The following is a 21710-nucleotide window of genomic DNA, read 5'->3' on the forward strand; positions in this document are numbered from 1 at the left end:
TTAATTTTTTTGCCCATTCTAAATAGAATATTTATATTTTTATAGAGTTAATAGCATTCTTTACATATTCTAGATAAGATCATTCATTAAAAATAATTTTCCCAATATTCTCAGCTGTATTGTTTTTATTTTAGTATTAGCATCTTTTTGAATAGCAGAATATTTTAAATTTGATAAAGTTCAATTTATCATTTTAAAAAATTGCATGGTTTATGCTTTTCCTTTCTAACATTTAATTAAATGATTCAAGGCAACAGTGTTGGAAGTGAGCTTTCTTATTGCTTTCCTATTGCTGACGGAAAAAACACATGGTGCCTATAAGTTAAAAGAGGAGAGGTTTATTTTGGCATATAATTTCAGAGAGTTCCATCCATGATTTCCTGGTTCCAAAGAAACATCATGTATAAGGATGTGATGGAGCAGCTACTTACATCACGGCTTTCAGAAAGCAGAGCACAAGGGAAGAATGAATGAGATATATACTGTAAAACCCATCCTGTATTGATTCAACTGAGCTCCACTTCTTAAGAACACACTCAGTGATGCATATGAGTAGATAAATCTACTATGAATATAGGATCTTGTTATCTAGTCATCTTTCCAGGTGTCTCTTAATCCATTCATATTGACAGTTAAGGTCTACTGGCACAATAACATGATTTTTTTCTGTGCATTCTACCATAGTTTTAATAGATTCAGCTCATACATTCAGGACTGTGATTAATTTAGAATTAATTATTAAATATAACATGATGGGGCCAGGGATTTAGCTCAGTGGTTTGGCTACTTGCTGCACAAGCACAAGGACCAGAGTTCAATCCCCGGTACCAAAATAATAATAACAACAATAATAATAATAATAATAACATGAAGTACGGATTAATGTTCATTTTTGTCAGTGTAGTAAATTGTAAATGAGATTAAGAAATAAACTGGAAAATATATAGGAAAATCATCAAAAATATTTTTAAATGAATGTATTTTAAAGTAGCTTATTTTTTGAAATAATGTTTGATTGATAAAATAGTTTCTATGATGGATAATTTCATGGATTAACTTTATAGGATTACAGGATGCTCTGTGATAGTTGGCTAAATATTTCTGGCTGTTTCTGTGAGAATATTTAAGAATGAGAATCATACTTGAATTTTGTGCCTTCAGTAAAGCAAATTTCCTCCAGAAAGAGAGTGCCACCATCCAGTATTGGAGGGCCTGAACAGAACAAGAGAGAAAAATAGAGAGAATTTGTCCTTTCTACCTGAGTGTTTGAGCTGTGTGTTGATCTCTTGCTCTCCGACTGAGCCTCACAACATTGGCTTTCATGGTTGTGGACTTGGACTAAACAATATTAAAAACTCTTGAGATCCAGTCTTCAATGAAGTAGAGGGGCTTATTGAGCCTTTAGAGAAGCCAGCAAGCAAGGGACAAAGCTCTGGAACAAGGTGTACTATCATCAGCAGGAAGGTTAGGTAGCAGTTTGAAATACATTCACTGAACCTAAGAGCCCACAGACTTTTTATAATGAAAAATTTTAGAAGAAAAGTATAAATTGTTTACCTTGAACTTACAATGGCTATAGATCAAAGGTACAGGATAACATAAAGTGGAGAAATTTTGGGATAGGAGAGCAATCCATAAGGAGAAGTACTTGTTGTGTGGATTCATTGCAGTTAGTAATCTGTAATAGGAGATTACATGATTAAATGATTAAATGGTTCCTGGAAGTGGGCTACCAGGGGTTTTAGTCAAAGTTTTAACATACAGTCAAGAATGTGAAATTGTCTTTTTTTAAATTCTTTTATTGGTACATTTTCGGTATACAATTTACAATTTACATTTATCATTGGGTGCTTGTACCTGTACATGATGTATCTTAGTTCTTATTTTTTTCCCCATTGCCTGTGCATCCTTCACCCCCTCCACCTTTCCCTATTTACATAAATTTCTTTTCCATTTTTTTTTCTTTTCTCATATTAAATTGTCTTTTGTTGGGTTTTGGCTGTCATTGTTAACTGAATAACTTCTCTTATCTCTTTCATCTTCCAACCTCTGATGATTGTAATTAAATATAAGACAAATTAGAATTTTTATTCTACATCACCAAATTTCCTAGGTCTCCAGCTTACAGATGGCAGATCATAGGATTTTTCTATCACCTATAATTACCTGAGACAGTTTTTCGGAGCTCTCTGTATAAATATATATTATATATGTTTTATATAATACATTAAAATATATAACATTATTAAGTGTAGAATATATATGTTCACATATTTTAATGAATAAAATATGGATTACTGGGAACTGTGGCTCGCCTGCCATACCCAGTATCATGAGGAAATATTGTACCAGTTATCATTGGTCCACAGGTTAAAATTCACACTTTTAAATACAGTTTTTATTTAATGTGTATTACTTTTGCACTTGTAAAGGAAAAATAATCAAAAGTTAAACCATAATTTGGGGATGTCTGAATATTTTATATACATATTACCTATTATATAAGATTTTTTATATTTAGTAAATGAAAAGCAATTTTTAATTTTCTTGATAATCCTTATTGAAATGTATTTTGGTAGCAATAGTGGATCTAAAGAAGTAGAATGGTGGCATTGAGTTTTCTAGATAGGTTTCTGGTTTTGTGGAATTGACTTTCTAATCTGATTTGACTTAAAAATTCTGGTAAAATGTGCTCAGTATCAAAGAGAGAATTAATTGTCCATAACATGACTGGATAGTATAATATGCAAAATATCTACTTTAGGTGCTCCCAATTACTTGTAAGAGGCAAGGAGCTGAGTGACTGCATATATAATAGTTTTAAACACTTTGAGAATAATTTTTCCAGGGTAATTGTACATTGTGGAAAAGGTATAATGAGATCTTTTAGGGAATACTGAACATTAACTGAAGTGACACTGACTCTAGGAAAAGTTGGCTAATTGCTCTCACTGAAGCTAGGTAAAGTGGTACAAGGAAAGAAGGAGCTCAGGGATTCTAGCTTCCAGCTTAAGGATGGCATAGATGAACTGACACCTTCTGTGTGTGCTCTGGAGTAGACTTTTAGCTCTTGTAGTGACAGAGTTGAGACTGCTGAAAATCAAAGAATCTCATCCTGTGACTAGCTGAATTACAAGGCAAATTGAGCTCTCTGTCTCATGGGGTGTTTCCTTGTTAAAAGTGAGGCTTTGGAAGTGAATGGAATTCTATAAAATAGAAAGGCCACATATGGAAATGTTTTTTATGAATTTAGTGATATTGAGCCTCTAAATTCTGATGTGCAATCTCTGACACTGGAAGCAAACTCACCAGTGAAATTGGCTTCCTCATTTCCCCTATAAGCACCTCCAGGGGGTGGAAAGTTCCTTACTCCATCCCCCTTTGTTTGCAGATGTATAAGTAGACTTATGTGTCAGCTAGCCCCAAAAGGTGAAACATGACTGACATATGTCCCATGGAGGTATACTCTTCTCCATAGAAATCACTTGAATTGTGTTACACAAGCAGAAATCTGGAGTATGTGGGAATGAATGTTTTGTGTGTGAGATAGTTTTGGAAAGAACATAAAGTTCTATCAGACTGCATTTATTAATATAATACTAAGCTGATGTAGATTTAATGTTGCTGCTCAGGGAGTTACAAATGCTCCCATGGTTTGTTTGGCTTATACATGGAACAAAAAATACTCCTTAGTGAGCAAACTGTAAATATTTGGTTTAAAGAAGAGGATAGGATTCAAAAGCTTAGGAAGATTAGAATTTTAGCGGGATTTGCCACTTAAGCCCTACTCACTCACACTAAAAGAGTCCAGAAGATAGAGCTTCCACCAATACCATAAAAAAGAAATTTGGCAGCAGAGCCTCAACAGCTTTCAGAATTCAGTGATTGCTTTTCTCTGTGGATCAGACTTTATAGTGGTTGCTGAAGCTATTCAATAAGAAAACCTAAATGCAAAGGAGTATTTGGATCTGAGAGAGGAATGGATGAAGTTTTGGCACTTAACTGCTAAAAGCAAAATGGTTGTAGTTACAACAATAGACAATAGAATTAAAGTATATTACCCTGGTTCATGCATAGTTATGATGTTGATTAGTTCATCATAATGTTCAATGAAATATAGAAAAATCATACTGAAGATTTCCTTGAGTAGTATTAGGAGAAAAATTCTAGGTGACTTGAAGAAAAGATCTAATTCAACTCTCTGAAGGCTCAAGTAAGTTACATGAAGTGACCTTAGCATCCATGGAATCTACTCCTCATACACTCCCCTTCCTCTGTCAGTCTGTACCTATGGCCTATGGTGGAGCTCCCTTGAGCCAAATAACAGAGTAAGTGAAAACTCAGGGCTGTTTTATAAATATTTGTTCACTGTATATAGGCACCACATCAAAGTGGACAACCACAGCACTACTGCCCCTTTTAGATCATTTCTAAACTACAGTGATAAATAGAAATATTCAGAAATGGACAAAATATTGAGCAACATACTTTTGTCCAGAAGGAGAAATGGCAAAACATGATTGTTTGTACAGTGATTCATGAGCTACATTTGATGTTTTGTCAGAATGGTCAGGGATTTCAAAGAAACAGGAATAAGTAATTTATGACGAGAAATTGTGAAGAAGTATGTAGATAAATCTGTTTGAATGGTCAAAAAACAAGACAATTTGTCTCACATGAATGCTCAAGAAACAATGAACTCACTAAAGGAGGATATTAATAATGGATAGGATAATCCACTTGTGCCTATCTGTCCTCACTAAATAGGCTCATGAAAAAAGAAGCCATCATGGCATGGATGACATTTTCCCATGTTCTCTGCAATATTGACTTCCACTCATCAAGAATGACCTGCTTACAGCCATTTTGGAGTTCCCGATCTACCAGTAGCAGCAGAGACCATTACTGTGTCACTGATACAGACCATTTCCCACGGTGATAAGCCAGCTATATAATGGTTGGCAGAGTATATTGAAATGCTTTGATCATGGGAGGTACAGCATTTTCTTCTTATTGAAATATTTACTCTACATATGTGTTTGTTTTTACTGTGCTCAAGACTGTTACCAGAACTACCATCTACATTTTTAGAGAATGTGATGACAATCATTATGATGGGTCACACAACCATAGATTTGTTAAAGAAACTCACTTTACGGAAATAAAGTACAATATTGGTCCTATTCCAGGGGAATTCACTGGTCTTAACTTATTCCCCCATCCTAAATCAGCTTGCTTGATAGGACAGTGAAATGGACCCTTTTAAAGTTAGACATAGTTTCAGCATGGTGGCATACTTTAAAGGAGTGAGGCAATGCTCTATAGAAGGCTGTAAATGCTCTAGATAAACACCAACTAAATGATGCCATTCTTCCATAATCAGGATTCATGGGTCCCAAAATTAAAGGATAGAAATTATAGTAACACTACTTGCTAGTAAACTACTTGTTTAATGATCTACAGATGAATGTTTTTGCTTCCTGTTCCTTCTACTTGTGCTCTGCTGGCATAGAGTTCTTAATCATTAGATTCTTAGTATCAAAAAAAGGAATATTTCTACATAGAGATACAATAAAATAATAATAATAATAATAATAATAATAATATTGAAATGGAAGGTAAAACTGCCACCCAGACACTTGGGATTCGACATGCCTCTGAATTAAGAGACAAAAAAAAGTGCTGCCAGGAGAATTCTGAGAACCAAGGGGAAACTGGACTACTACTGCACAGTGGAGGTAAAGGAGCACTATGTATGGAATCCAGGAGATCTTAGGGTATCTTCTGGTTTTATCTCTTAGTATTATGACCTGCAATTCAGGACAATGGAAAACTACAACAATCAAATCCAAGCAAAACTATTAATGCTTCAAATATATTGCATTCAGAAATAAACCTTGCTTCAGCCCATTAGATAAGGAACTATGACCAACTCAGGTGCTTGGTAAAAGCACAGAAAATAGAGAATGATACAATTACAAAATTTCAAATTTAATCTCAGAGAAAGCAAATATTTTATTGAGATGGAGTCCCTGAAAAGAATAAATGAAATGATGTGTAACAATGTATAAACATTATAAAATCTACTCAAATGTGGGCTTATACATATCATAGCATTGGTACATTTTTAAATAAAATTTTGTCCTCATATATGGAATATATGGAATAACTTCATACTATTAGGTCACTTAAGGTACAATATATAAATGGCTAATCTAAGGAAATTTGATATGTCTCTAATTGAAAGCGTATGCTTCTTCAAAAATATACCTGAAGGTAATGAATTGGCTTCTCTCTCAATTTTCCACTCTCTTGACTCAGATGGCCTGCAGCTTCTGCAATTCTCTGCATGCTGGATTCAATTTGTGGCCCACATTCTCTGCTTCTCTTGGAACATGGCAGACGATGGGTCCGTCTCTCCATCCCTGCTCCAGGTCCCTCTTCCCACATTATTTTTTACTTTTTATATCTGGAACTCAGTCCCTCCATATGCAGACACTGATTGCCTTTTGGTTCAGTACCTTATCGTAGAAGATAACCTAAGTAGCCTCACTGCCATTAGGTGTTCTTTCCTAGTTCTATCAGTTTTGCATAGGCACAGAAAATAAAGTGTTGCTGAGGTGCCCTACTGTGAAGTGGCAGGCTGTTCCTGATAAGTGATCAGTGAGTAGTTGGAACTCTCCAAGTAAGGGAGACACACCATTTATCAGAGAATGGGTCTCTCTAACAGAAATAACTAGGACTAGGAAGATAGATTCTATATTTAATTATTAAGAATGAGTTAATAACTTCTGACTCTTATAAGAATTTGGTCAGTGTTGCTTGGCTAGCACTTTCTCCAAAATACTTTCCAAAGTATAAATTATTTTGAGCTAACATGATATGGAGAAATTTCTCTTAAGATTGTATTGCTCTGTTATTTTGAAGAGATCATCAAAATTTATGGCTAAATTTTGAATTTGAATTCAGTTTGAAACAATAGTCTAAAGTGAATCATATGTTTTTGTGCCACTGGATGGAAGTAATTACCAAATCTGTCTTAGGAGGAGTTTCTGATAATATTTTAAACCTCTTGTAGTATAGTCAATACCTTAGCTAAGAAAGAATGGATACAGAAATAAAATACACATAATAAACTTTCATCAATCTGTACCTTGAGGGTTTTAGGTGGAACTTAAATAAAATCAGCTTTTAGACAGATATGAGATTGGAAAACACAATACTTCATGTTGATGAGATGTCACAGAACTAAGGAGCATTCATGAAACAGAAATGAAAAGTTTTAGAAATGGCGGATGAGTAATAAAAACTGTAAATCTGAGATTTTTCACTTAGATGTGTGACAGCCCGTTTTTCAATTAATCTCCAAAACTTCAGCAAATTAAAATACTATTTTAAAAAACTCAAATAGAATTTTAAAAAATTATTTTCAAATAAGTTAATCATATAAAAATGAAATCAGTCAAGGCTTGTTTTTTTAGCGATACATTCACATAACATAAGTTTAAAGTTGGCATTTTGCCCTTTAAAAAGTTGATCAATATTATTTTAAGAATCTTTGTGTTATAGGGAAAAAGAATTATGAATTTCAGTGTTAAAACACATACTACTGTGTTAGTGTTTTGCAAATATAAAAAATCTGAGATGATCAACTTATAAAAAGAAAGGTATATTTCAACTTACAGTTTTAGAGGTTGCAGTGTACAATCAGGTGGTGCTGTGAGTTTTGGGGGCCCATGATGAGGTATTGCATCATGTAGGGACATATGGCGGAGTAACCCTCTTCACTCTTTCACCTCACGGCCAGAAAGCAAAAGAGGGAGAGAGGAAAAAGGCTCATTTCCCTATCTCTCCTTTGAACACCTACCCTCGATCTCTCACTAAAACCTTCTTCGTAAAGGTTTTACCACCTTTCAATCTTGCCATGGATGGATACCAAATCTTTAACAGATGGAAATTTTGGTGACACTTATCCAAATCATATCAATTATAGAGTTCTTACTAGATTTACATTAAGACTTTATGAATTATTTTCAATGTAATAGTTATAATTTATTTAAAAAATGAATACAGAATGATACCTTAGTATTTACCACTAATTGGTGCTGCAGGGTAGAAAAAATACCAAAAATAATAAGTACTAAATGAATCTGGCTGGAAAGGACAGAAAACCACAAGGCAATAGACACTGACAAGTTCTGGGTTGCACACCGAGGAGCAAGACAAAATTTTTGCATCAAAAAGCACAAATTCAAGGAGCTTCAAAGCACTCTAGTAGCAAAGTATGACTTATTGGAATACCAAAATGTCAGGGTTGGAAAGTCATTTAATACAGGAGGCACATCTCAAATAGTGTCTTCAGTTGAAGCCTTTGGTTGTTTCTTTCTTTCTTTCTTTCTTTCTTTCTTTCTTTCTTTCTTTCTTTCTTTTCTTTCTTTCTTTCTTTCTTTCTTTCTTTCTTTCTTTCTCTCTCTTTCTTTCTTTCTTTCTTTCTTTCTCTTTCTTTCTTCTTTCTTTCTTTCTTTCTTTTTCTTTTTTTTTTGTACTGGGGATCGAACTCGGGACCTTGCAGTTGAGAGGCAGGCTGTCTTGTTTCTTTTGGAAGGAAGTTTTTGCCCTCAATTGATCTTTTAATGGTTATATTGGATTTTTGAAGTATTGCAAATGGACACTTTCTTATATTTTATACCATGGTGTTTGATAGTGTATTTTCTCCACTGTACTGACTTATGTATCTTTGACACAATATACATACTACAAAGTGACAAGAAGTGAAGTGAAAAAGGCCATACAAACCAACATGATCACTGTTGAAATGAATTAATGAATATGTATTTGAATCTAAATGTAGGCGTTTCTCTAGAACTCATGTTAAACCTGTAGCCACCATAACAGTACCAGGAGATGGGGCCTCTAGAAGATGATCAGATCTTGATGGTGGAACTCTCCTGGGTAAGAGTATTGCCCTTATTTTTAATGAAGTGCTAATCACCTTCTTTGACCCTTCCATCTGTTTCTTCTGGTGCCTAACTTCCACCAAAAGTTAAGAACACATCAAAAAGATGTTATCAATGAATCACAAAATGAGCTCCCCCAAAATATTAAATCATCAAACACTTTGAATTTGGATCTTTCAATGGTTGTCTTGTTTAAAAGCTACCCAGGCTGTGGTATGTTTTTATAGAAAACTTCAATAGCCTATGATAAAATTGGGACTCAGAAATGGATTTTCTGTTATAACAACTGAAAATGTGGATGTGGTCTGCAATTGGGAAGTGAGTGTAGGCTTGAAGAGGTTTGAATTTCATACCTCTTCATGAATAAATTGCATAACTCTGGTAAGAGCTTACAAAAACAGAACTGGAGAGAAAGCCTCAATCTTAGAGACTATCTAAATAGCTGTGAACTGGATGTTGTCAGGAATATGAATGATAAAAACCATTCTGATGAAGTTCTAGACTGAAATGGGGAATACGTTATTGGAGGAAAGATGATTCTGTTATAAAGTGGTAAAGAACCCAACTGAATGGTGATTGAATCCTAGTGTTTTATGGAAGAACTTGAGTGAAATGAAATGAAATAGGATATTTGAAAAAAAGGAAATGAGGTAAAATAGAGTAAAAGCAATGTTGAAGGTGCCTCTTGCCTTCTCTTGAATAGTTAGGGTAGAAGGGAGAGGGAAAAAATCATGTAAAGAAAGAATTTGTAGTCAAAATGGAAGCAGAATTTAAAGTTTTGGAAAGAACTCTAAGAGTATGGCCTGGCAATCTTCGGTAGGGAGATAAATATGGATCTGTTAGGTGCTAGTCATTAAGACAATGGAAGAATGACTTTCCAGACATTTCAGAGATCAAAAGGGTTCCCACCTCCTTTATAGGCCAGAGGGACAGGGCTCAAGGGGAGAATTATTTTAAAGGAGGGATTGGAGGTGCATTTGGAACCTTGGTGTGTACTGCCCAGTTTTGTCTCGGGGCACTGAACTCAGACCCAGTGCCCCTCAGTCACACCAAGTGTGACCTCCTGCCAGAGGGCCTGAGCACTTCATAGGCTCTGGTGGATGCTCTCTGTGGGAACAGATAAGTGTCAGCAATGTCTTTGTTCCCCAAACAGAGATCAGAAGCCATGGAACATGGCTGCCTCCACCTAAATAATGTTGGATACAGCCACCTGAAAGCTTGAATGTGGGACTCAAGCAGAGCACTGTAGAAGAGTTCTCACTACAGCAATGCCTCACAGGGCCAGAGGGATCAGATTATCAAAGTAACCTCAGGCAGGCGGAAACCCTAGAATTCAATTCCACTCTGTGAGCTGCAGGCAACAATGACCACAACATGTTGCATCAGTGGTGCACAACAAAGTCATGGGAATGGAGCCACTAAGGGTCTATGGGGCTCAACTGTAACCTAGTGTATCCAGAAGATAAGACTTCAAGTCAAACATTATTTTCAGCATGTCAAATTAATGTTCTTCGGCATATTGAATTTCAGAGTTACTAAGGAACTGTTATATCTTTATTTTTTATCTCTCACTTTCAGAATGGAATATTTAGTATTTTATGCTTGTCCCACCCTTTCATTTTTGGAACACATAATACCTTTGATTTCGCAGCTTCATAGTCCTACAGTACTTTACCTTAAAATGAATCCTGATGTGCCTTTCCCATATCTGATTTAGATGATATTTGATAACATTTTAGACTTTAAACTTTCAAAATGATACTGCCACAAGGTAAAGATATTGCACAAGGTTTGGAGGCTCTAGAAATAATATGAATATATTTCTCAGGTGAAAAGAATATAAATTTTGAAGGCCAGAAACAGAATGTTGTCATCTTAATATTTGTGTTCCTTCCAAGTTCATATGTTAAAATCTTAAGCCAGTAGTTAAGGCTACTAAAAGAAGGGATTTGTAGAAGTTGATTAGATCATAAGGGTGGAGCTCCAAAGAGTAAGATTAGTACCCTTATGAAAGAAGCCTTAGGGAGCTTGTTTATTCTGTTCACTAAATGAAGTTACAGCAAAAAGATGACATCTGTGAATGAGAAAATAGGACCTTATGTGACACTGAACCTATAAGCACCTTGCTCTTGGGATTTCAATCTCCAGAACCATAAGAAATAATTTTTATGGTTTAGAAACTACTCAATCTAAGGCATTTTGCTTTAGCAACTGGGTTGGCTGATGATAGGGCATATTCCACTTTTAGAAAGACCAGATGCAATAGGAGAGTATTACTTATAGCCAAAATATATACTTAGATATAATAAAAGTACAAGAAATATATATGTTGTAAATGGCTTTGATATTTATCCTTTTTACCATGATTGCACAGAATAATATTTAATATCATAGAGCTACCCAATATACTTTCACTCTAGGAATTCATCTCCTTTTCTGGTGGTACCAGGAAGCTACCCAGAGCAACAAATGGAGTTATTGATAGTTCCTGTACCAATAGGCTCAGGAGCATCTAATAGATTTCTCTCTCTCCTCTCTCTCTCTTTTCTATGTTTTATATTTAAAATTAAAATTGATATAAAGATAATTAAGTTTTTAAACAAAAGCATTAAATAGAAATCCTAGCATGATTAAACAAAGACTATAAGATCATACAGCTCATCAGAAGATGGAGTTGGGATTAGAAATCATACCTGTCTTGAGCCTGTGATCTCAATTGCCCAGCAATGCACATATCAACTATAGCACCTACCACAAATGAAAGTGACTTTTAAGGGAAAGAGAGATCACTTGCAGGAAAGAGGGAAAGTTACACTGAAAGCTTTAATTTCTCATTTGCATTTTTAATCAATTAGCAAAAGTCTATTATTCAGAACATACACACTGAAAAAGGTCAGATAAACCACTCATGATAGCAGCATGGTCCATGAGTTTTAGAAGTTAGTAATAGTAGCTAGTCAAAGAACAAGTATTGTACTAGGACACTGGCCTTTTCAAATGGAAGTAGAGTCTTTGCATAGATAATTAACAAGGAAGCACTTAGTAGGGTTTGGGACTTCAATGAAACTAATCACTGAAATCTTAAAATTGTTTGTTCATGTTTTATGTGTGGGTCAGATGTGTAGGAGTAACAGGACTTCTCAATCTGCATGCTTAATGTTATAATTTTTCTTTGTTTCAATTAATCTTAATAAAACAAAACACAGCTCAACTCTTTCAGAGATGTCTCAGGATACTTGGAAGAGGAGTATAGCACAGTAAGATTCATTCCAACTAATTACTGGAAAAATATAGGAAAATTTGCAGGAATTTCTGTGGTTTATAATCAAAAAAACTATTTTGTATTCAGTATACTAGAGGCTATAAAAAGCTAGCACACAAAATCTGACCTACAAAAGGGTTTAAGTTTACTTGAGAGGCTAAAATGTATAAAAATAACTGTAATGCAAAGCATGCAAATTGGTAAATTAGATTACCATTATAACCAGAATAAATATTTTTAGTAATAAGGGGGGAAAAGTTAATGAAATGAAAATTCAGTTGTTCAAGGTTAGGGAAGCAAAACAGATTATTAAGGCCTTTCAGCAACATTATGATTAGTAGGATGATACAGTTTTGCACCAAGACCAATTTGACCTTACAGAAATTAAAATTGTATTCTCACAACAAGACTGAAAATATCAGATGAGAAATGAGCAATTATCAGTTGATGCCCAGTCCCTGACAACTGTAATGTTTACATGAAAAGGACTTCCCCTAATGCAGTGCAAGAGCATTTTGTCAAACAATAATGTTTATAGTCATTAAAAAGCACCTGCTACATTAAAACTTCGTGTATTGGTAGATAAGCATCAAACTCCAAATACTAACACAAATTTCTATTGTTTGAAACTTGTTGAAAATTGTAGTGGAAAAACAATGACAACTTGTCATATACTGTCTTTGTTGTGTAATCAATGCCTATCTCTCAAATATTTATTTTCTTTATTAAGTTCAATATCACATAGACTGTGGTCATGTGTTTGTGTGGCTATTTTTATGAATATATATTAGTTTACTACATAATCTCTAAAGAAAATTTTTAAAAAACCCAGTTCTTTGACCACCAGAAATAATTTCATTCTTTTCCATTTCTAAAAGTCTACAAGTTGAACATGGCTATAATCTACAGAAAGACTGAAAGTAGTTTTGATTTTTGCAATTGTTTCAGTATCTCATTGCTACAAAACAGATTACCACAAATTCAGAAGCTTAAAACAATACACATTTGTTATCTCACATGTTACAGATCAGGAGTTCAACGAGTTCAGCTAGTTTTACTATTTTTGGTTTTAACAAGGCCAAACTCAAGTTTTCCACAGGAATGTGTTTCTTTCACGAAGCTGTGAGTGATCAAGCTGATTCTATTTGTGTTCCAGGGAAAATTCAGTTCTATGTAGTTGTAAGACTGAGGTTCCCATTCTCTTCTTGGCTGTTACTCAGGGGTCATTCTTATAGAAAATATTAAGATTCCTTGGCTCATGGTTTGTGCATCCATCTGCAAGTCTGTTTGGGGGAGTGACTCATTCTCCTTCTATGACTCACCCCTCCTGTCTCTCTCTTCTGCTACATATATCTGACTAAGGCTAATAATTTCCCCTGCTTTAAGGTGCAGGTTATTAGACTACATCCAGTTGGATAATATAAGATGTCTTTCCTATTTTGAGTCAGTTGATACCTTATTCCATTCACAAAATCCCCTTCTTGGTGCACCTATGTTGGTGTTTGATTGACTAACCAGAGATGGGAATCTTACAAGAATGTTTTTATAATTCTGTCTACTACAGTCTTTATAATTTGTCAGATTAATTTAAAAACCAAATTTAGGACTTAAGTTCTCCCTTATTTCTTTATGATGATGCACTTTAAACCTAAACTCCTTCAACATAAGCAGGACAAACTACTATCCAACATAAGCTGGATAGTTTATTCCCATGAAGAATTAATCATTCCTAAAACTTACCTTGCCAGCACTTAAAAACTGTGGCTTTAACACTGAAATCTCATTTAAGCTCATACATTTATAAAAAAAATACAATTTCCTGACTCTATCTCTTAAAAGAAGTACTTAAGAAAGCAAGTGTAAAGACCCCTTTTCTTTGCTCATGCCACTGTCTTCATTAATACATAAATTAATTTTAAAATTTATTTGGTTTTCAGGAAGTGTTGTGGCTTGTGTCTAGATATCCCCCCAGTGCTTCATGAGAAATAGGTGGGGATTTTCAGAGGTGGCTGGATCTAGAGTGTGCGATGCTGGAATTAAGTGTGACACTGGAATTATGGGTGTGTGATTACTAAATTAGTCCCCTGATTGGCTTGGCATAGTTCTGAGTGTAGAAAAGGGGAAGGCCCACTCTGACTGTGAATGTTACCTGCCCTAAGGGCATGTAGCTAGTATAGAATATAAGGGACAGAAAGAGTGCTGCTCTTACTTGCTGCTTACTACTTTTGCTGCCTTCTGCCTTCCATTAACGACTTTTCTTCTGTGATGTCCCTCTGCCATGCCATCCTGCTTTGCAGCCAGCTGATTATGGACTGAAACCTCTACAAACTGTGAGTCAAAATAAACCTTTCCTCCTGTAACTTTGGGTTGTGGGTATTTTGTGTAAGCAATAAATAAAGTAAATAAAACAGGAAGTAACAGAACTCAGTATGTAATTCCATTATAACCTGATTATTTCACCAAAATTCTCCATCCTAAACCTCAAAAAGTTAAATGATTTCTTCAAGGTAAAATAGCTACTACTTAGAAGTCATATCTTGTATTTATTCATACAACAAAATATTGCTTGGTATACATTTTTTGTTGTAAACATAAAAAAAGTTTTTCCTTTAACATTAACCTGCTCACAATATTTTGGGGTTAGTTTTATTACCTTCTCCATGTGTTTTTAAAGATTTCTAATATTATTAGTCTGTGTGCATGTACTCAGCCCTATCTCCGGGTGTGATGTTTAAGGCTACTGAATCTGCTACTTATACAAATGACAAAGTCATTGAACCCTACTGAGTCTGAAAATGATCAATACATATCTTTGTAACTAATCATGTGACCTGTTAAAATGATAGATTGACTGTTTTACTTTAGCTACTTGTGAATGAGTCTTATTAGTGCAGAAGTTTGTGTGTGCTGTGTGTGCGTGTGTGTGTGTGTGTGTGTTCCTGAGGATCAGACTTAGGGCCTCACATATGATAGACAAGTTCTGTCTATTACTCTGGTATCAAGCACCAGTGCAAATCTTTATCAAATGTCTCTTTTCTTGAAACTCCAAGATTATGAAAAGAAAAAGTCTAAATGTGTTGTATTAGGTTTTTTGTACAGCTATTTTTATTATTTTCATCTGCATCATTTTAAAAATTAATTAGGTGATCATAACTTTTCCAGTGTTTTTAGATACATTTACCACTTTTATACTATTACCTTAAGTATTAAACCTATTTATTCAAATACTTTGTAACATTAGTTATTTTCTTTAAAATATCAGGTCTGGTATTCATTGAGCTACCTACTGTACTCTATTTTATGTGGTGGGACCACACTATGAAAAATAAAATTCAAGCTTTCAGAAGATTTACACTTGAATGGGGAGATAAATAATAAACTAATAAAATACAGTTTCAGAATATTTTAAGTACAGTATTATGAACAGAAAAAGCAGAGAGAAATTAAAGAGTGCAGGCACAGTAGTCTTCATAAGATGATGGAGAAAGGACCCTGCAAGGTGTCATCCAAGCAGAGACATGAATGATGTAGAAAGTTGAAACAGTAGAAAGCTAAGGAAAAGCACTACAGGCAAAGATCAGCCACCAAGAGTCACAGGAGTAGGAATAAACATATTTGCAGGAGCAAAGAAGCAAGCCAGAGTTTGGGGGTAAGGGAGGGGAGAGAATGAGCAGACCCCCATGCCTAAATATTTCAGGACAGGAGCAAGAGTCCAAAAAAAAAATAATCATGACTAAAAGTTTGTAAGTTATAAATCAACTTGTATTCATGGACTGATCATCTTAGTCCATTTTTTGTTGATATAACAATATCTGACACTGGGTAATATGTAAAAGCTGAGGTTTATTTGTCCTCACAATTGTGATGACTAGAGACTTCTAACAGCATGACGGTAATGTCTGGAAAGAGATTGCCTTGGCTATATCACAGTACAGAAGAGATGCAGAGAAGAAAATAACTGTGTAGAGATGGGTTGTATATGTAAAGAAAGAGACAAAAAAAGGGGAGAAGCTGCGCTCACTCTTTTATAACTGGCTTTCCTGGGAACTAAATGAGTTTTGTGAGAATGGCATTAGCCCCTTTTGAAGGTGGCACCATGTGATCTAATCATCTCTTAATGGCTTTATCACCTCAAAACCATTATATTGGATATCTAGAGTAGAGGACAGGATTTTTGAAGAATAATAATTAATAGAATTTATAGGCCAGTATATGAAGGGATAGTTTACATTTCTATTGAAATCACTAATACATATGACAGATATTATCTCTGAGCTAAAATCTTGGAAAAATCAGAAGAAATAATCCAGAGGTTAGGAACTGTGTCAATATTCTCAATTTGACTGGGTAACAGACTCTTGGAGAAATTATTGGATCATGGGGCACTGAATGTACAATTAGGAGGTGGCCCAGTTGGAGAAGATGGGTCATTGGAAGTGTGGTTTTAAAGGGTATATCTCTCCTGGGTGCTGTTCCCCTGAGTTATGCTTCCCTGGATGTTGTGCAGTGAGCGGCCTTCTTCCACCATAGCCTTTTGCAATGGTGTTTTGCCTTGCCGCAAACTCACAACAATGGAACCAGCCAACCATAGGTTGAAGCTTCTGGAACCATGAGCCAAGTAAATCATTTTCTGCTTTTAAGCTGCAGGTGTCTTATCAATATAGGTAGATTAAAGAAAAACTATAGGGTAGTTTTAACATTATATATGATACAAAGTTGAAATGATTCTTCTTAGAGACAAAAAACTAAAGAATCTTTTAAAAGTTTATGAATGGGCATCATGGATAACTGCCTCCTCTCTATGTCCAAAGGAGCAAGGGTACTGGGAGCAGAGGCAGTCACTGCTCTACAGGGTTTCAGAAACATGAAATCCCTTAGGAAATTCAAAAGTCTTATGAGCGAAATGGCAAATAGAATGAATAGAACAATTATTTTCTTCTCTATTTTGATCATTTAATTTATCTTGTTATCACAATTCTACCTAAGCTTTTAATATCATAGTCATATCTTATTCAGAAATGTTTGTATTTTGCATTTAGAGGTTTTAAGAATGTAAAGACTTCTATGTTTTCAGAAGTTTATTGCTATATTTTCAGAATATTTAGAGAGAGAGATTGAGCTCTATGAAGAAAGTAACAAGAGTAGAACTGCAATTTAGGGAAAACTCTTAAAATTTCTGTTTACATATGTTTCAGATATGAATTCATGCTTTATTTGTTCCTTGCTTCTTTTAAGTCCAAATTGCCAGAACATCAATTCTTATATTTCCTTTGTTAAAAAATATGTTGAATCTGGTTCTCTCCATCTTTCATTTTAATCATCATCTAATCAGCATCATCACTTAAATCTTTAGAGCATTTCCTTTTTGGTTTTTTTGGGTACTGGGGATGGAACTTGGGTCCTCGCGCTTGCAAGACAGGTGGCAGAAACATTGAGCTAAATCTCCGGCCCCCAGAGCACTTCTTGACTGCAAATTTTTTATTCCATCCCCAGATATTAGGCAGCTAATAAAAACACACTTTATGTTTATGCCATTTATTATGTCATTTCTTGAATTTAAACTTCTCCCAAGTGTCAGGAGAGATTTAAAATGTTACCATGTACAGTAAATCATTATATGTACTGTTTGCTCTTTCTTCAACATCATTTTCTGCCATTTTCCTTAGCCTTCAAGAATTCAGCAGTTGAGACTTCCTGTCCTCTGTTAATGTATGGAAACTCTCCACATACAGAGGTTTTTACAGCTTATTTTTTCTCCCTCTCCTTCTTCTCTCCAACACACAGGCATATAATTTTTGACTAAATATTTTATACACTTATGGGTCCTTCCTTATATATCACATTCCTTGAGAAATCTTTTCTCACTGTTGTTTTTCCTCATTATTCACTTATTCTAATATATTTGTATTTGGCACATTATATTCATGATACATGTCATACACACATTTCATGATTTAGTCATTGTATACTTTGTACAAGTTAGATGGCAAAAGGCAAACATATGTGTTTTATTATTTCAAAAATACATATTGTTTCTTTGCCAGTACCATGGTGTTATTATCACAGTAGCTTTGTAGTATAGTTGCAGGTTGGGGATTGTGATATCCCCTGCCATGTCTCTGTTACCTAGAATTGCTTTTGCTATTCTGGGTCTCTTCTTGTTCCAAATGAATTTTTGGATTGTTTTCTCAAGGCCCATGAAGTATGCCACTGGGATCTCAATTGGAATTGCATTAAATCTATATAGCAGTCTTGGAAGTATGGCCATTTTCACTATATTAATCCTCCCTACCCAGGAGCAGGGGATGTCTGTCCATTTTCTGATATCATCTTCAATCTCTCTTTTCAGAGTGCCATAGTTTTCAGAGAAGAGGTCTTTGATTTCTTTCGTTAGGATGATTCCTAGCTATTTCAGTTTTTTGGATGCTATTGTGAAAGGAATTATTTGCCCTATTTCTCTCTCGGTGAACCTGTCATTAGTGTAGAGGAAAGCCATTGATTTTTGTGTGTTGACCTTGTAACCAGCTACTTGACTGAATTTGATTATTAAGTCTAGAAGACTTTTGGTGGAGTTCTTGGGGTCTTCTATATAGAGTATCATGTCATCTGCAAATAATGACAATTTGACTTCTTCATTACTTGAGGACCAGTGGAACAGATTAGAAGATGCAGAAACAATGCCAGACACACTCAGCCATCTCATCTTTGACAAAGGAGCCAAACACCCTCACTGGAGGAAAGATAGCCTCTTTAATAAATGGTGCTGGAAAAACTGGGCTTCAACTTGCCAAAGATTAAAACTAGACCTGTATCTCTCACCATGCACTAAACTAAAATCAAAATGGATTAAAGATCTAAATATTAAAATAGAAACTCTGAACCAGTTGGAACAGAGGTTAGGTAGAACCCTTGAAGACAATAGTGTAGGAAAAGATTTTATGAACAAAACCTCAGTTGCCCGTGAACTAGCACAAACAAACAATAAGTGAGATCTCTTCTTATTAAAAGGCTTCTGCACAGCGAGAGAAACCACCAGTAGTATGAAGAGACAACCCACAATGTGGGAAAAAATCTTCCCCTGCTCTTCCTCAGACAAAGGTCTACTATCTCAAATCTATAAAGAACTTAAAAAGATCAGACCTCCCAAATTTAAAGACCCAATCCAAAAATGGGCATCTGAAATGAACAGTCATTTCTCAGAAAAAGAAGTAGAAATAGCAAATAAATACATGAAAAAATGTTTAACATCACTGGTCATTCGAGAGATGCAAATGAAAACAATGCTGAGATTCCACTTCACTCCAGAAAGAATGGCTGCTATCATGAAATCAACCAATAGCCAATGCTGGTGGGGCTGTGGGGAAAGAGGAACTCTGTTCCACTGCTGGTGGGAGTGTAGACTGATGCAACCACTGTGGAAATCAGTATGGAGATACCTCAAAGAACTAGGACTGGAAGTCCCATTTGACCCCGCTATTCCACTGCTGGGGATCTTCCCCAAAGAATTAAAAGAATCATACCACAGTGATATATGTGCACCCATGTTCATAGCAACACAGTTTGTGAGAGTTAAAACTTGGAAACAGCCCAAATGCCCATCAACTGGAGACTGGATAAAGAAAATGTGTTTTTTTAATAAAATGGAGTACTACTCAGCCATAAAATATGAGAAATTAGAAACATTTATAGCTAAGTGCATGCACATTAAGGCAATACTCTTAAGTGAAATAAATAGGACACACATGTGTAAATACCAATAGTTTCTCTGGTGTGAGAAACTGAAAGTGTAAATAAGGACTAAATGTATAATAGGTAATGTGAAATAGGAAGAAAAGGGGCAAAGGGGAAGGAAGTGGGAGGGCTAGGGGAAAGGATAGAAGGGAATGGGATTAATATGAGAAAATGGAAAAATAGGAATGAAATCTTTGTAAATAGGGAGGAATGGAGGGGTTGAAGGGAGGGCTGGGCAAGGGTGAAAAATAAGAACCAAGAGAGAATATGTAAAGGTGCAAATTTCCAATGATGAATGTCATTATATTGTATACCTAAAATGTACCAATGATTAGAATGAATAATCAATACTACAAAATAAGAAAAGGTCCAAAGCGGTAGGGGTAGTGGGAGGGGCAGGGGAAAGGAAAGAAGGGAAAGGAAAAATGCTGAGAAATGGAAAAAATGGAAATAAAATCTTTGTAAATAGGGAAGGGTGGAGGGCATGAAGGGAGGGCTAGGAATGGGGAAAAATTAAGAACCAAGATGCATCATGTAAAGGCACAATTCCCAATGAGAAATGTAATTGTGTTGTATATCTACAATGTACCAATAAAAGAATTTAATACAAAAAACCCCCATATTGTTCTACAATAGTTGCCACCTAAATCAGTCCTGAAAGATTGAATCGATTTAGTCATCTGGATGGGAGATGAAAAAAGAGTGAAAGAGGATTTTGCTAGGTATGGTGGTGCATACCTCTAATCTCAGCACTTGGGAAGACTAAGCCAGTGGATCATGAATTTGCAGCCAGCATGGGAAATTTAACAACTTGGCAAGAACCTGTCTCAGAAAGAAAGTAGAGGAGGGGAGAGGAGAGGAGAGGAGAGGAGAGGAGAGAAAGAAGGAAGGAAGGAAGGAAGGAAGGAAGGAAGGAAGGAAGGAAGGAAGAAAGAAAGGAAGGAAGGAAGGGAGAGAGAGAGAAAGAAAGAAAGGCAAAAAGATAAAATAGGAAAAAAGAAAGAAAGACAGAAAGATTCATATTGTTTTAACAAAAAAGGGTTGGGGATGTGAAGACCCTGGTTTCAATCCTCCAGTCTTGAAAAAAACAAAAAAGGTGTAGAAGCTTTTGAGAGTGAAAGAGTACTAAGTGACTAGGTGTAACAAAAGCAAAATATATACATATGTGTATGCATAAGAAGTAATATAGGATAAGACCTTATGACTACTATAAATAAACAGAATAATGTATTCATTTCATTTGCTTGTAAAAATTTTAACATCTATTAAAAACATACTAACTTTAAAAAGCATGATAAAATAAAGCATGATAATGAGCAAATTTTTAGTTTCTATCTTCTACAGAGCAAAACTTCTTAGCTTCTGAATCTAAAAATACATTAAAAATACTTGTCAGAAAGAGAGAAGTTTAGATGTCTATCCCTGGATTTATATTTTTGGGGATTTTTTTTATCTGATGTGTAGAAATGGCAAAACTCACTGCTATTAATCTGAATAAAGACAAATAAGGATGAAGTATTTTTTTTTTTTTTTTTGGAACCAGGGATCCAACTTGGGTCCTTATGCTTTTGCAGCAGGTGGCAAAACCACTGAGCTAAATTCCTGGCCCTATGAAGTATTTTAAGGACTGATATTTATTACCCAAGAGAATCCATCAAGAAAAGTGAATTATTATATTGCATACAAACATATTTGCAAGTACAACTAGTACTGGTCATGATTATTGATAACAACAAAAATGGGATCTTGTTAACTTCAGA

This window comes from Heterocephalus glaber, unplaced genomic scaffold, assembly GCF_053883595.1.
Source record: "Heterocephalus glaber isolate CG9 unplaced genomic scaffold, H.glaber_assembly_v1.0 deba00000122, whole genome shotgun sequence".
Classification (NCBI taxonomy): Eukaryota; Metazoa; Chordata; class Mammalia; order Rodentia; family Bathyergidae; genus Heterocephalus; species Heterocephalus glaber.